Here is a 17432-nt window from a genome sequence, read left to right on the forward strand (position 1 = left end):
GCCCAGGACTGGCAAAAAAAAAAAAAAAAGCATCTTATCTTTTCTGGGTCAGTGGGTGGTAACTCAGTGGAGGCCCTTGATTCTCTTCCCATACTACAGTAGAAAAAAAGTTATCCTTTGTGACAAGATGTTGAGCTGTACATTGATAGTGAAGTATCAAATTCTTAGCCAGGATAATATTGGCATTGATCTCTCTCTCTCTCTCTCTCTCTCTCTCTCTCTCTCTCTCTCTCTCTCTCTCTCTCTCTCTCTCTCTCTCTCTCTCTCTCTCTCTCTCTCTCTCTCTCTCTCTCTCTCTCTCTCTCCCTCTCTCCCTCTCTCTCTCCTTTCATGGTTAATTGGAGATAGGAATCTCACAGACTTTCCTGCCAGGCTGACTTCTGATGGTGATATTTAGATCTCAGCCTCCTGAGTAGTGAGAATTACCAATGTGAGCCACTAGTGCCTGGCAACATTCTAGCTTAAATTATGGTTGAGAATTCTAGCTTGAATTGTCGTTGCGTTTGGGTATTTTCTCTGGCATTCTCTTGGCTTCCCCTGCAATGATGAGCTTTCCTTTTCCCCCCAGTAACTTCTGCTGTGTGTATGTGTGTGCGTGCTTATTTTTTGATGCTGAGGACCTGTGGGGTTTCTCATACTCTAAGCAAGCACTTTTGTGGTAGTTGTGTGGTAAAAACTTGTATAAATAGCATGCTGACTTTTTTTTTTTTTGAGATACAGTCCAGATAGTCTGGACTGGCCCCAACTTTCTCCCATCCTGCCTCCACCTCCTGAGGTGATAGCCATGGTCTATCACATCTTGCTGCTTCAGGTATTTTATTCATAGTATATCCTTTTTTCCCTTTTTGCAGTACTGGGATTTGAACTCAGGACCTAGCACTTGTTAGGCAGGCACTTTATGACTCGATCTATCCTTGTAGCTCTTATTGCCTTAGTTATTTTTTTAAATCATACCAGGTCATTTTTTAAAATTTTTTTTATTGTAATTAGTAAAAGGGTTACATGATATTTGCCAGATAGAAGGTGCATTAATTCACATACATTGATACCCTTTCACATGTCTTGGTACCCATTTCCCTCCCCCCCCCCACACCCCCCACCCGTCTTGGTTTTCCCCCCCTTCCCTATCAAATTTCAAATATCCAAATACAAATAAATTCAATATATCAGATAACAAAGTGACCAGGTTATTTTTTTTTAATTTAAAATTCCTTGATTCTTATTTCTAATGTAATAGAGACCATTTCATTAAGTAATTCTCTGGATTTTTATTTCCACATAGAGACAGTAAACAAAATTTATCCACTGCTCTGTTTGGCTGCCAACCTCTTGTGCCTCTCTTCGGCGATGGTGAGGCGCATCCCCTTTCCTCAGGGAAGAGAAATCCAAGGTTTATTGCCTTTGCCAATAACAAAGATGTTGGAAAGTCGGGTAGCAAAGCTGTTGCCGTTGGCATCTTTCACATGAACCACATCGAAAGAACCTGGGTGTCTCTCTCTGTTGGTGATTACACCAATTCTTCCCAAGTTAGCTCCTCCAGTCACCATACACAGGTTCAGTGTCAAACTTGATGAAATCGGTTATCGTGCCAGTCTCTAAATCAATTTGAATGGTGTCATTGACCTTAATAAGTGGATTTGGGTAGTGAATGGTTCGAGCATCATGAGTGACCAGATGAGGGATTCCTTTTGTGCCCACAAAGATCTTTCTCACTTTGCACAACTTGTACTTCACCTCCTCAGGTGTAATGCGGTGAACAGCAAAGCAACCCTTGGTGTCGTAAATCAGACAGAAATTCCCCCAGTTTTGTCATCCATAAAACCAGAAGGGTAAGGGTGTGATATCAGTTGACTTTGCCATCGATCTTAATAAAACGCTGCATGCAGATTTTCTTGACTTCATCTCCTGTCAAGGCATACTTAAGCCTGTTCCTTAGGAAAATGATGAGGGGCAGACAATCTCTCAGGTTGTGGGGACCAGTGGATGGACGCGGAGCAAACACACCGGTCAGCTTGTCCAACATCCAATGCTTGGGAGCGGATACCCACTTCAGATGCTTCTTGGGACCACCAGCCATGGCTGCGCTACGAATGGAAAGAGGCCTTAGTTATTTTTTAATAGAGTCTTGAATTCTTGCCAAGTGCTCATCTCAGTTTTCAATCACTTACTGACATCTCCCCATAGAACTACAGACTCCCAGCTCATTGGTTGAGATGGATCTTACTTTTTTTTTGGGAGGGGGGGTCGGTGATAGGGAATGAAGTCTGGTCTGGGCGTTGTCCCTGAGCTCATCAGCTCAAGACTATGGCTCTACTCCTTGAGCTACAGCGCCACTTCCAGTTTCTAGTAGTTAATTGGAGATAGGAGTCTCACAGACTTCCTTGCCTGGGCTGGCTTTGAACTGTGATCCTCAAATCGTAGCCTCCAGAGTAGCTAGGATTTCAGGCAAGAGCCACTGGTGCCAGATTCCTTCTTCCTCTTTACCTGTCACCAACATTGGCTACAAAAGACAACCCACTCTCCTGGAAAAACATTTGTCTGTTGTTATTTCAGGCACCATCCTCTCTGCTCCTGGTTCTCCTGTTTTTCTTTGGGCAGGGAGAGGGGGGACTGAACTAAGACAGCTTCCTCTTTACCTGTCACCAACATTGGCTACAAAAGACAACCCACTCTCCTGGAAAAACATTTGTCTGTTGTTATTTCAGGCACCATCCTCTCTGCTCCTGGTTCTCCTGTTTTTCTTTGGGCAGGGAGAGGGGGGACTGAACTAAGACGAGCTCAGGGCCTCCTATTTTTTCTCTGCTCACGGCTGCTATGTTACCATTTGAGCCACACCTCCACTTCCAGTTTTTTTTTCTTTTTTCTTTCTTTCTTTCTTTTTTTTGCTGGCTAATTGGAGATAAGAGTCTCACAGAATTTTTCTGTCTGGTTGGCTCAGGCTCCTGAACAGCTAGTGTGAGCCACCAGTGCTAAGTTGTACTATTGTATTTTTTTAAAAAATTATGTTGGAGTAGTTGTATAAACTGTCATTCAACAAAGCAGTTTATGAATACAATGGATCTTGATGTCACCCCTTACAACCTTCTCCTTTATCCCTCCCAATTCACCTCTTCCCTTACTTATCTTAATTTTGAAGAATATGCATGGAATTTCTTACTGCAGTCTTCCTCTTTTCATTTGTCTACTCCTCTCCCCTTCACCTCACCTCACCCCACCCTTTTCAAGTACTCATTTCCTGTGTTTATTTTATTGAACTTTGATTTTGCTTTTCTAAGGAAGTACAGATTGTATCCTTCCCTGAATTTGCCACATTTCAGTTAAGTGTATACATTTCTATACACTTGCTTGCCACCCAAATAGTTACTTATGTGTAAGTTAATTCTATCTTCCACATATGAGACAAAACATGCAGCCTTTCTCTCTCTGGAGATAACTTCACTAAATATTTTTCCTTGTTTTTATTGTATAAACTCTCTCCTTCAAATCTTCCTTAGAAGATGAATCTAGTTAGATCTTACCTATTTTTTTTTTTTTTGTCCAACATGGGGCTTGAACCCAGGGCCTGCACACCGTTCCTGAGATGTTTTAATTCAAGGCTTGCATTCTACTACCTTGAACTACAGCACAACTTCTCATTTTCTGGTGGTTAATTGGAGATAATGGACAGGCTGCACAGGCTGGCTCCCAATCATGATCCTCTGATCTTAGCCTCCTGAGTAGCTAGAAGTACAGGCATAAGCTTGACATATTTGTTTCATTTGTTTGTTTGGGTTCTTTTGTTTTGTTTTGCCATTCCTGGGCCTGTCATTGGATACTTTTTGCTCAAGGCTAGCACCCTGCCACTTGAGCCACAGTGCCATTTTTGGATTTTTCTGTATATGAGGTACTGAGAAAGTGAATCCAGGGCTCTATGCATGCTAGGCAAGCACTCTACCACTAGGCTATGCTCCCAGCCCCTATTTTTTTTTGTTTTATTGTACTGGGGTTTGAACTCAGAGCCTCATGCTAGCTAGGCAGCCTCATGGATGATAAAAAAAAAATACTATTTCTATATCCCTTAACTGATTCACCAATTTGTTCTATTGCTCTATACTCTTTCCCTTTATTCCAGCAACCCAAACCCTTAATCATTCTCCATGTATCACAATGAAATGCCTGGATTGTTGTGCCTCCCCCTTTTTGACTAGTGTTACTTGACGTATCTCAAAGTACCCAGTACAGTACCTAGCATATAGTAGCACCCAATGAATATTCTTTCAATGAGAGAATGAATATATGTACATGCTATTCCTTTTTTTTTTTTTTTTTTTTTTTTTTTTGCCAGTCCTGGGCTTGGGCTCAGGGCTTGAGCACTGTCCTTGGACTTTCTCAAGGCTAGCACTCTACCACTTGAGCCTTAGCACCACTTCCGGCTTTTTGCTATGTATGTGGTACCAAGGAATCGAACCTGGGTCTTCATGCATGCTAGGCAAGCACTCTACCACTAGGCCAAACTCCCGGCCCCTCCTTTTTTTTTTTTTTTTTTTTTTGTCAGTAGTGGAGCTTAAACTCAGGGCCTGGGTGCTGTCTGTCCTTCAGCTCTCTTCACTCAAGATTAGCACTTTACTGCTTTGAGCCACAGCTCTAGTTCCAGTTTTTCTGGATAATTGAAGATAAGAATCTCATGGAGCCAGATGCGAGTGGCTCTCATCTGTAATCCTACCTACTGAGGAGGCTGTAAGGATCACATTTAGAAGCTAGCCAAAGTAGAAATGTCCCATGAGACTATTCTCTCCAATTAACCACTCAAAAACCAAAAGTGGAGCTGTGGCTCAAAGTGATAGAGTGCTAGCCTTGAGCAAAAGAGATCAGGGACAGCACCCAGGCCCTGAGTTCAAGCCCCACAACCAACAAAGAAAAAAAAATCACATACTGTGCTGCCCAGGCTGGTTTTGAACCACAATCCCCAGATCTCAGCTTCCTGGGTAGTTAGGTGTGAACCATCAGAGCCCAGCACAATTCCTTTCTTTAAAGAAAACCTTGGGCTGGAAGCATAGGCTAGTTGGTAGAGCACAAAGCCCTGGGTTCAATTCCCTGGTACCACATACACAGAAAAAGCCAGAAGTGGTGCTATGGTTCAAGTGGCAGAGCACTAGCTTTGAGCAAAAAGTGTCCAAGGATAGTGCCTAAGCCCTGAGTTCAAGCCCAGGACTGGCCACCCCCCCCCCAAAAAAAAAGGAAAAAGAAAAGAAAACCTTATTAATTCTACATTTTCTTTTTGCTGTTATTTTGACAGTATTGAATATTGAATTCAGGGTTTCCCACTTGACTTGGTTGCTCACTCAGCTGATGCTCTGTCACTTGAGCACTGTCTCCAGACCAGCTTTTTGCTGGTTATTTTGGAAATGAAGTCTTTCAGAATCTTCTGCTCAGGACAACCTTAAGCCATGATCTTCCAGATCTCAGTCTTCTGAATAGCTTAGGGTTACAGGCTTGAGCTACTGGCAATCAGCTTCCTGTGTAAATTAAAAATATAATGAAGCTATAAAAGAGACTCATTTCAGACCATCTCCTTTTTTTTTGTAAATTAGTTTTAAGTAGTTGTACAAATGGCTTTCAATTCACCATGTCAATTTATGAGTTTTTATTGGTCGTCAGGCTTGAACTCAGGGCCTGGGCACTTCCCTGGGCTCTTTTTGCTCAATGCTAGTGCTTTCGTATTTTAAGCCATAGCCCCAATTCTGGTTTTCTGGTGGTTAACTGTAGCTAAGAGTGTCATTGACTTTCCTGCCCAGACTGGCTTTGAATTTCGATCCCCAATTCTCAGGCTCCTGAGTTGCCACTATTACAAGTGTGAGGTCTGGCTCAGACTATCTTATGTTATGCTATTCAGAACATTTTTTAGACTACTTTTTTTAGTCCATGAGGAAAGCTCAGGTGATCCAGTCCAATTAGCCCCATTTTTCATCACAAGTTTTCTTTCTTATACCATTTGACGAGCCCATCACAGAGACTACCAATCTCTCAAAGGTGTAATGTTTAATCTCACAAGGATGAATTCTAAGGAAGACAAGGGTAAAGTATGGTAGATTTTTCTAATGCCACAGAAGAATCTGTTCAATTTTGTCATTGTCAAGTGACATTATAATGGAATATTCTAGTAGCTTGCATAAGCAATATAATCATTCCTGAAGCACATGGCTTGCTTGCTGAGCAAGCCATATCCACCCATATGCTTAAGAGAAGAATGAATAGCATGTATGTATGTATGTATGTATGTATGTATGTATGTATGTATGTATCACTATCTAGATCTTGGATACTGGTCCTTTAGCTTCTCTGCTCAAGACTGGTGCTCTACCACTTGAGTCATAGTTCCAACTCCAGCTTTTTGTGTGGAGGGTGAATAATTGGCTATAAGAGCTGCATATGTCAGGAGCTGGTGGTTCACACCAGTAATCCTAGCTACTCAGGAGGCTGTGAAGATCTTGGCAGCAAAGTCCAGCAAAGTCCGTGAGGCTCTTATCTCCAATAAACCATTCAGAAAAAGTCAGAAGTGGCACTGTGACTCAAATATTAGGGTGCTAGCCTTGAGCACTAAGAAGCTCAGGGACAGAATCCAAGTCCCGGGTTCAAGCTCAGGACAAAGCACAGGCTTTCCTGCCCAGGCTGGCCTTGAGCCATGATTTTCAGATCTCAGCCTCCTGAGAATCTAAGATAGTAGGCCTGAACCACCACCAGCACCCGGCTTAACTCAGTGTAAAGACTTTAAGATTTGAAAGAACATAGCAAGTAGATATGAATGGGAAACCCATTTCCTGATAATACGAAGGTCCAGCCTGTTGGACACCTAATAGCCATTCATATTTGCCAGTTAGTTGGGGCTGGGTGTTTGGATCTCTCTCCAAAGACGTCTCATTTCCATTCATCCGGCTGCCCTTTGGGAAAGCAATACAAAAGAGGGTAGGATGTGGAAGACCGAGGTTAAGAAATAAGTAATTTGGTTAATAAGTGTTGACGTTTCTGGAAAATAGCTGCCTTTTCCAGAATGGTTTAAGGAACAGCAATAGTGGAGGAGCTCTAGGGTCGAGCAGAAAGCTCATCAGCAGGAATCCCAGAGGTCAAAACGGTAGATGGGATGTGGCCGGGTGCTGCAGTGCTCACCCAGAAAAACCGGAGACGACTCAGACCCAGGAAGGGATGCCTCCGAAGCAAAAAGCCCCCCTTGCCGCGGGGTGTCAAGTGTCCCGTTTTCACCCACACCCAGCAGGCGGGCCGACTGGGGTGCGATTTCTGCTGCGGCAGGAAGCCCCGGAGGGAAAGCAAGTCCACCCAGCGTCCACCCCATCCGTCCGCCTCCCGGGACCCCCCGGGCGTGGAAGGAGGCGGGAAGGGGTCCTGGAGGAGCAGTCGATCTCAAACGACGGATTCGCCAGCGGCGATGAAGGCCTTTCCCTCCTCTACCTCTCCGGGTTTTCCGAGGGACTTGACCCTGAAAGCGAAGAGTCGGGCTTTCTGATTGGTTTAGAATACAAACGCCCGCCAGCGCTGCCTGAGACCCGCTCTTCGATTGGATTTTACACGAACAGCAGAGCACGAAATAAAGAAGCCTTCAGTCATTGGGCCATTGTGCGAATCTCCTTTTGGCTTCTCTGCCGATTGAATTAGCGTCTCAGGATCTTCGTCATGACTCTTAAATCTGGGTCTGTCACTACGGCCCAGCGTTTCTGGTCTCTAGGCACGGTGTGGGGTTTACAGAGATTAACCAATCATAAAAGTTCGAGATCAGGTTGCCAGGCAGATTATGCTAATAAGACCCCGCCTTTTATGCTGCTCCCACTCTGCGGCGGGAAGAACCACCTGGAGGCGGAGGGGGGGGTTGATTTCTATCACCCCTAGGGAGAGAAGATCGGGGACCCGCTGATCTTCCAGCTCCCCTCACCCAACATCGTGTAAGTACCTAAAGGATTAAGAGAACTGAATAAGCCAGGGTCCAGAGTACCCTCTCGACCGGGACGGTGTTTCGTCTTTGCTTAGTCCCACCCAAAATGGCGCCCGGCTCTTTCCGCGTCTCAGAGCCCGGCTGGGGCCAACCGACCGCGGACCCGGGTTGGGGGGGGAGAGAAATTGATGGTAGTGGTGGTGATGGGGGGGGGGGAGAAATCCCGGCGGCACCGCCCGATGGTACAGTCCAGCCGGGGCTGGGACACGGCACCTCGCTCGGGGTGGGGGGTCAAACCATCTGCACCTTCTAAGGGGAAAGGGGGCCAAGCCCCTCCGGGAGGCCCTGTCGGCGCCGTGCTCCGCCATGGCTCCGGCGCCTCCTAGCCCTCGCCGGCCCCGCGTGCAGCTTCGCCCCTGCGACCCCCGAGTGGCTCGCACGCCCCGCCGGCCGCGCGCACCTCTCCTCCCCTGCCCGCGTTGGTTGGGCCGGGACGGCAGTTGGGTTGCCGGCGCGCTCGGGCGGCGGTTGGGCGGGCGCACGGGGTGCCGCGGGCGGGTGCGTGCGGGGCCGGGCCAGGCCGAGCTGGGTCGGGTTAGGTCGGGTTGGGTCGGTCGGGGAAGGTCCGCGCGGGGGGTGGCGGCGCTGCCCGGGTTGCGGGGCGCGCGTGGCGGAGGCCTCTGGGGCGGGACGTCCAGCTTTGTCTAGCGAGGCCGCACCTCCCCAGCTGCCATGGATTTCTGGTTCCTCGGCCTGTCTTTGCAAGTTGGTTTGGCCGGGACCGTGGGGCCCCGCCTGCAGGGGGTGTCATGGTGACCCTGGTTGGGTCCGTCTGTCAGGCCTTCTCCTGGTCCGTCTGTACACATCAGGTCGGGACGGGGAGGGCGGAGGCCATATGCCCGGGCCAGCCTGCATTCGACGGACAAGTGCCAAGGCTGGCGGGGGGTCAGCCCGCCAGGAAACCCGTCGGGTTCTTGTCTCTTACTAAGCATTTGTAAGTCTATGGTCAGGTATAGGTAAAATGGATTAATCGTGTGCCCTGCAGGCACAGGAACTTGAATTGTGTGTGCCTGTTCTTCCTACCCTGGCTAGGTAGGTAGTTGGATTTCAACCCTTTTTTTTTTTTTTTTTCAATCAACATGTACGTTTGAGCAAGTGGAGGGAAGGATGGCTCTGTGCTAACATCCAGGCTTCAATCTCCTCCTCCTCCTTTCTCCTGTTAAAATCTTGCCTGCGCATCACACCCCTAAGGATGTCTAATTTAAATCCAATAGGACTTAGCTTTCATTAAAAACACCATTGCTCAAAACCGTCTTGTGGCCTCTGACCTGTGCGCCTCTTACCTGAAAAGCAGGACCCTTAACACGGTAGTGTATTCCTACACCTTCCATCAACACAACAGCGTCTGATTGAGCCCTACTTGTTTTTGTTTTTCTCTAGAATTGAGAAAAACAAGATTAAAATGGAAATCAGAATTAGGGGCAAAACAGTATATAAAGGCTATTCCGTCTGGTGTATTTGGAAAATAACTTTTACCAGGTTTGCTTTTCACAAATGGAAGGAAACCCAATATAAACAAACCATTTTAAACTGAAAAATTGGTAACATTTGGTGGATTTACAGTTTTGTATTTCGGATCAAGCCTTTTTTTCATTTATTCCATGTGAATCCACTTTATTGCTATATTATTTTGTCAGGGTCCTAAGTGGCTCTGTTTTTCTGAGGAAGCCACATTTATTTATTTGTTTATTGCATTTTTTATAGTAATTAGTAAAAGGGTTACATGATATTTGCCAGATAGAAGATGCATTAATTCACATACATTGATACCCTTTCACATGTCTTGGTACCCATTTCCCTCCCCCCCACACCCCCCACCCATCTTGGTTTTCCCCCTTTCCCTATCAAATTTCAAATAACCAAATACAAATAAATTCAATATATCAGATAACAAAGTGAGATACTATACCAATATGAGATAACCAAGGGACAGCAAAGGAGATGAGAGACAACATAGTACATTAAGGACAACAATCATTCGTTATATGGCTTTTGTTTCAATGTCCTGGAGGTCCTTTCAATTAGAGAAGCCACATTTATTTTTGTAATGTTTAATAGCATGTTCCACCACATCTGACTATAGATTATGTTCTAGTTAAGGTGAGGTCCCTGTTCTCAGCAGAATTGATCAAAGGGCTAGGATCTGAGTTGTAATTTTTGTTTCTTCATTAAGTTTACATTTTAAGCGTTGTAAACATATGGGAACCATTTGTAAAATGTTTGTAAACATTTGGTAAAAATAATTTAGTAAAAACATCCCATCCTTGGGGCCGGGAGTTTGGCCTAGTGGTAGAGTGCTTGCCTAGCATGCACGAAGACCCGGGTTCAATTCCTCGGTACCACATACATAGAAAAAAAAATCTGGAAGTGGTGCTATGGCTCAGGGTAGAGCTCTAGCCTTGAGGAAAGCCCAAGGACAGTGCTCAGGCCCTGAGCTCAAGCCCAGGACTGGCAAAAATAAAAAATAAAAAAAAAAAAATAAAAAAAAAATCCCATCCTTGCAAGCTTTGTTTATCCAGAGTTTGTTTAGCACTTGAATGTTGATGTACTTGGACCTATTACCAGTAGCAAGGTCTTTGAGCTCCACCCTGAGTAGAGACACACCCAGCTCAGCAGAGTTTCACAAGATTTATTCTTTAAATATATCCCAGGTACTAAAATAGATTAAGGGAGGAAAACTTGGTTAAGGCAAAAGGAAATGTTGAGGTGAGTGGTAGAATGTTTCACTAGCAAGTGCAAGGCCCAGAGTTCAGGGCCTCCCTCTCTCTCCCAAATTAGAAACAGGAAAACTTTGCCTAACTCTGCATAATGACAGGCTGTGATTCTTGTTGGAAAGGGGCAGGAGGGTGATTAGGGAACTTTTTTTTTGTTTGCTTTTCTTCCATTGTTTTTTTCCCCTCTGTGGTCCCTCAGAGATGACTGATAATAGTTCTACAACTCAGAAGTTGGCTTCATATAAGATTTGATTCTATCTTGGATTTCAAGTATGCAAGTTTTGTCTTTTTTTTTGGCAGTCCTGGGATCTGAACTCAAGGCCTGAGCACTGTCCTTGGGCTTCTGTCAAGACTAGAGCTCTACCACTTGAGCCACAGCACCATTTCCGGCTTTTCTATGTATGTGGTACTGAGGAATCAAACCCTGGTTGTTGTACATGCTAGGCAAGCACTCTACTACTAGGCCAAACTCCCAGCCCAACAAGTTTTGTCTTTTTTAGGTTTTTTTTTTTTTGATGGGTCATAGGGCTTGAGCTCAGGGCCTAGTCACTGTCCCTGAACTTTTTCACTCAAAACTGTCGCTCTGCCACTTTGAGCTACAGTGCTACTTCTGAGTCTAGAATGAGGTTTGTGTGTGTGTATGTGTGTTTGCCAGGCTAGCACTGTACCACTTGAGCCAGTGTCACTTCTAGCTTTTTGTGCCTGTGTGGTACTTAACCCAGGGCTTCCTTCATCCTAGATAAATACGCTACCACTAGGCCACATTCCCGGCTCTTTTTGAATTTATTTATTTTGAATTTTATTATTTTTTCTTGTTAGTTGTGGGGCTAGAACTCTGGGCCTCGGTGCTGTCCCTGAGCTCTTCAGCTCAAGGCTACTATCCTATCTCTTGAGCCACGGCACCACTTCTGGTTTTCTAGTGGTTAATTGTTGATAAAAGTCTCACGGACTTTAGTGCCCGGGCTGGCTTTGAACCGAGATCCTCAAATTTAAGCCTTCCGAGTAGCTAGATTAAAGGCATGAGCCACTGCACCTGGCTTGAATTTTTTATGAGGTACCAAGGAATTGAACCCAAGGCATCATGCATGCTAGGCAAGTACTTTACCACCAGACCACCTTCCCATCTTGGGGAACCTTTTTGGCTGTAGTGTTTTGATCCACACTGAAGACTTAAAAAAATTTTTTTTATTGAAAGATTTTATTAACACTAATTTTTACATCATATTTCAAATGTCATGTTTAACAAGTATTCAAAAAGGGAACCTATCTGTATATGTGTATAGAGTATATATATCTTATAGCATTTTATGTTTATGTAGTTATATTTTTATCTCCAAGACTGTGTCAGTAACCTTGGAAACAATTTAGGGGATATAAGTGTGTATGTGTATAATATGTGCCCATGTGCGCTTACATACATATAATACATGTGTATAAACAAATGGAAATTATAGATAATTCCAAACTAAAATAGCAAGGCTACTTAATATCTACTGATGACAACTGTTATAAAATCAGTGTTGCATAGGACTTCAAGACCCCTACACAAAACTTTACTTTCTGCTAAGGGACTATTATTTAGCTGGGTGTGATGTCTCACACCTGTAATCCCAACTACTCATGAGGCTGAGATCTCACGATCTCAGTTCAAAGCTCGGTTTAAAGCCATCCAGCCCGGGCACTAAAGTCTGTGAAACTCTTTTCTCCAATTAATCACCAGAAAACTGGAAGTGGTACTGTTGCTCTAGGGGTAGGGTGGTAGCCTTGAGCTGAAGAGCTCAGGGACAGCGTCCAGGCCCAGTGTTCAAGTCCCATGGCCCACCAAAAAAAAAAAAAAAAAAAAAAACAGGAAAAAATATGTCCTTATAGTTAATTTCATCTTTTCCTTCTTTTAAACATTTAAAGATGTTTAAACATTTAAAGATGGAGCATTTAAGATTATATGACTCCCAGAGTTTTATCAAATAGCTTAGTCTTGGCCTCAAAGGGTTAGAGTGTTTCCAGAACAATATGACTTAATGTGCTTATTATCTTCTACTTTCTATAGTGTGAACTAACAACTACTGCTAATTTGTAGCCATGTTTAACTTTTCTAGTGGTATGGTAGCTCCCACAAACCTACAATTACTCTTTTGAAGAATGTCTTCATCTTAGAAGCACTTGCAGATAATTGTGTTAACTGTTACTGAATTAATGTATTCAGTTTATCAGTTAAAGTAATGAAACCATAATCTGTGAGCTTATCTTTGATTAAGAAAAGTCAAGCTAAGCATTATTAGCTGAATTTCCCCAAGCTTGCTGCTGCTTATTTCTTCTTCTTCTTCTTCTTCTTCTTCTTCTTCTTCTTCTTCTTCTTCTTCTTCTTCTTCTTCCTCCTCCTCCTCCTCCTCCTCCTCCTCCTCCTCCTCCTCCTCCTCCTCCTCCTCCTCCTCCTCCTCCTCTTCTTCTTCTTCTTCTTCTTCTTCTTCTTCTTCTTCTCCTTCTCCTTCTCCTTCTTCTCCTTCTTCTCCTTCTTCTCCCCCCTCTCCCCCCTCTCCCTCTCCTCCCTCCCTCTCCTCTCTATCCCTCTCCCTCTCCTCCCTCTCCCTCTCCTCCCTCTCCCTCTCCCCCCTCTCCCTCTCCTCCCTCTCCCTCTCCCCCTCCCCTCTCTCCCCCTTCCCCTTCTTCCCCTCCTTCCCCTTCTCTTCCTCTTCCTGCTCTACCACAGCCCCACCCACTTCCCGTTATCTGGTGGTTAATTGAAGTTAAGAGTCTCATGGATATTAGTGCCTGGGCTGGCTCTGAACAGCCATCCTTAGATCTCAGTGTCCAGAGTAGCTAGGATTACAAGCATGAGTCACCACGCCCATCTTAGAATTCTTGTTTTGAAAAGATCCCACCATATTTTTAGAATTCCTTGGAGACTCTCAAAGCATATTAGGTTATTTCCAGCTTTGCCGTAAGCTATTTTTATGAGTAATTCTAATACCATGCCCTCTGGCAGGTAAAGAGCTATAATTCCTTTTTCCTTTTTTATTTTTTATTTTTTTGGTCCAGTCTGGAGACTTGAATTTAGGACCTGGGTACTATCCTGTCCTGGCTGGCTTCAAATTGTGATCCTTAGATCTCAGCCTCAAGAGAAGTTAGGAGGACTGGGAACATAACCTAGGGGTAGAGTGCTTGCCTAGCATTTATGAAGCCCTGGGTAGACAGAAAAAGCTGGAAGTGGTGCTGTGGCCAAAGTGGGAGAGCACTAGCCTTGAGAAAGCTTAAGGACTGAAAAAAAAAAAATGAGAAGTTAGGATTACAGGCATAAGCCACTGGTGCCTGGCACTATAATTCCCTTGAGTGGTTATTGTTTTGTTTGCTACTAGCTTTTCAAATGCTCTTTAAGCAATTTTTTAATTGTTATAAAGATGATGTACAGAGGGCTATAATTGCATAAGTTAGGTAAATAATATATATATATTTAGACAGTGTCATCACTTTCCTTTTCTCTCATCCCTATCTTCACATTGTATTGTTCATTTTCAGCATAGTGCCTAGTGAGTATGACTGCTGTGTTTGTTCACCCTTTGTCCCTCTATTTCTGTGTACCCTTGACCCTCCCAAAGACAGAGAAACAAGACAAAGAGAAAAACCCAAAACATCAGCAAAGAAAACATCTCTAGTTCCCATTTCCTGGACTTCATTTAGGCAAATATTATTTTATATAATCAGAGGTACACAGTCTTTGTACCTTTGTGTTCTTCTTCTCTGGTCTCAAGTGTATAATTTATTATATCTCAAATGCTCTTTTTAAGGTATCTATTTACATTTAGATTTTTTTTTTTTGCCAGTCCTGGGCTTGGGCTCAGTCCCTGAGCACTGTCCTTGGACTTTCTCAAGGCTTAGCACTTTACCACTTGAGCCTCAGTACCACTTCCAGCTTTTTTCTATGTGTGTGGTACCAAGGAATCGAACCCAGGTCTTCGTGCATGCTAGGCAAGCACGCTACCACTAGGCCAAACTCCTGGCCTACATTTAGATTTTTAACCCATGATGTTGATAGTCATTCAGTGCAATTGTTTCTTAGTTTACAGATGAGAAAAAGGAAGTAAAAGGTTTAGGGAATTCACTAGAGCAGAAAATAAGCAATAGGAATATGTCTGGGTTCTCAGTCCTCTGAGTTATCAGTGCATATGTTAATGAAGTTTCACTCTCCTTGTCTTTCATGTCTGAAATTTTTTTTTTTTTTTTGTAGTGCTGGTGATTTTACCCAGGACCTTTACTCCTGCTAGGCAAGTGCTACACCACTGAGCTACTTTCCCAATCCTTCAGCACTTGGATTTTTTTTTTTTTTTTTGGTGGGTTATGGGGCTGGAACTTGGCCTAGGCACTATCCCTGAGCTCTTCAGCTCAAGTCTACCTCCTTACCCCGAGGCCTGGGCACTGTCCCTGCACTCTTCAGCTCAAGGCTACTGCCCTACTCTTGAGCTAAGCCCCACTTCCTGGTTTTCTAGAGGTTAATTGGAGATAAGAGTCTCAGGTCCTTTTGTGCCTAGGCTGGCTTTGAACCTTGATCATCAGATCTCAGCCTTCTGAATAGCTAGGATTATAGGCGTGAGCAGCACTTGGATTTTAATGAACTGTTTTATCATTTTTTATGACATTCTAATCCTTCCAAATACCTTAAACCCAATGAAGTGAGATCTTACATAACTATAATAATTCTAGAATTGAAATGATGTAACAATTGATGAACTTTATTTCCTTTAAAAGTTTTGTGCCCGGGGCCGGGAGTTTGGCCTAGTGGTTAAAGTGCTTGCCTAGCATGCATGAAGACTCGGGTTCGATTCCTCGGCACCACATACATACAAAAAAGCCGGAAGTGGTGCTGAGGCTCAAGTGGCTCTAGCCTTGAGAAAGTCCAAGGACAGTGCTCAGGCCCTGAGCTCAAGCCCAGGACTGGCAAAAAAATAAAATAAAATAAAAGTTTTGTGCCCATTGAATATGGTTCATTTCTGTAATCCTAGCTACTCAGAAGGCTGAAATCTGAATATCATAGTTTGGAACCACCTGAATCAGGAAAATCTATGAGACTCTTGTATCCAATTAACAAGGAAAAAGCCCTGAAGTGGAGCTGTGGGTTAAGTGTTAGAGCAGCAGCCTTGAAAGGAAAAAGCTAAAGGATTGCACCTAGACCCTAAGTTCAAGCCCCAGTTCTGGCACACAAAAATAGTATACCACCAAAAGATCAGGATATAGCTCAGTGGTAGAGTGCTTTCCAAGCATGCATGATCCCTTGGTTTTAATCTTCAGCATTCAAAAAAAAAAACCCAAAATTTTAGAAGGTTTACATTCTTGTGTATGTGGGTGTGTGTTCTCTTAGTCCATAAGAGACTAGGATCCCATAATCTCTCTGGATGGGGGCATACCTTCAGTCTCTTGAAGATTTCTAGTAAAGTACCACCTCGTAAATCCCGATAGCAGTAAGCTGGAGACCAAACTTAGTATTTAACATGTATACTTCTGAGAGACACTTAAACTATAGCACTGGATATATAATCAAAAATACGTTTTTCATATATCACCTAATACTTTTTCAGATTTTTTTTTTTTGGTCGGTCATGGGTCTTGAACTCAGGACCTGGGCATTGTCCTTGAACTCTTTTTTTTTTTTTTTTGCTGAAGGTTAGTGTTGTACCACTTTAAGCCACAGTGCCACCTCCAGATTTCTGGTAGTTAATTGGCTAGCCTTGAATCATGATCTTCAGATCTCAGCCTCCTGAGTAGGTAGGACTCCAAGTGCGAACCACCAGCATCTGGCTACATTTTCAGATTTTTGATCTTTTACAGTTAATGCTTGTAGCAGATATATATCTATATCTATCTATTTCTCTCTATATACACACACACACACATAGACATACATGTATTTGGGTTACCAAGGGTCAAATGCAGAACCTTGTGCATGCCAGACAAGCACTGTGTCCCAGAGCTATACCTCTATTCCTAAGACTAACAAAATATGTGTAAGATTTTAAAGCAAAACAAAACAAACCCACCACCACCAACAACAACAACAAAAAACTTTTTTACCAGTCCTGGGGCTTGAACTCAGGATCTGGGTGCTGTCCCTGAGCTTTTTGCACAAGGCTAGTGCTCTACCACTTAAGCCACTCCTACTTCTGGCCTTTTTGGTGATTAATAGGATGTAGATCTTCTTGCCAGGGCTGGCTTTGAACTGTGATCCTCAGATCTTCAGATCTGTCTCCTGAGAAAGTAGGATTACAGGCATTTGGCTATAGGAAAAAAGTTAAAATTTTATTAGATGCTTTTAAATATATCTAATGTACAGCACAGGGACTCAAGGATTAGAGATTCAATATTGAAAAGTATTAGTCCTCTAGAACACTTAATAGATATATGTATACATATTAAAAATAAGGACCGGGAGTTTGGCCTAGTGGTTAAAGTGCTTGCCCAGCATGCATGAAGACCCGGGTTTGATTCCTCGGTACCACATACATAGAAAAAAGTCAGAAGTGGTGCTGAGGCTCAAGTGGTAGAGCTCTAGCCTTGAGAAAGTCCAAGGACAGTGCTCAGGCCCTGAGCTCAAGCCCAGGACTGGCAAAAAAAAAAAAATAATTCTAAAATTGTCATGGCTCAAGAAAAGGCAAGAAAGAGAAGTTGAGAAACTTCTCTATTAGACAACAAGAGCTGTAACACTTAAGACATGTGATATTGCACTGGATAGATGAATAATGATAGGTCAA

General features: G+C 43.6%; 1 protein-coding gene and 1 pseudogene across 2 annotated transcripts in view; one reads left to right on the forward strand and one right to left on the reverse strand.

Annotated features, from left to right (window-relative positions):
• Window positions 1-1298: 1298 nt before the first annotated feature.
• LOC150045760 (small ribosomal subunit protein eS4, X isoform-like) lies at window positions 1299-7700 on the reverse strand (annotated as a pseudogene). Its single transcript, XR_016532843.1, has 2 exons — window positions 7144-7700; window positions 1299-2084 (listed from the first exon to the last, which is right to left on the reverse strand). The product of XR_016532843.1 is annotated as a small ribosomal subunit protein eS4, X isoform-like (transcript).
• A 134-nt stretch (window positions 7701-7834) lies between these two features.
• Prdm10 (PR/SET domain 10) overlaps window positions 7835-17432 on the forward strand; it is a 100834-nt gene continuing 91236 nt past the window's right edge. The window contains exon 1 of the mRNA XM_090319747.1: window positions 7835-7931. The gene's annotated coding sequence lies outside the window, so the exon portion shown is untranslated. The remainder of the gene's footprint in view (window positions 7932-17432) is intronic.

Source organism: Megascapheus bottae, chromosome 27 (genome assembly GCF_031878675.1).
Source record: "Megascapheus bottae isolate mThoBot1 chromosome 27, mThoBot2.hap1, whole genome shotgun sequence".
Classification (NCBI taxonomy): Eukaryota; Metazoa; Chordata; class Mammalia; order Rodentia; family Geomyidae; genus Megascapheus; species Megascapheus bottae.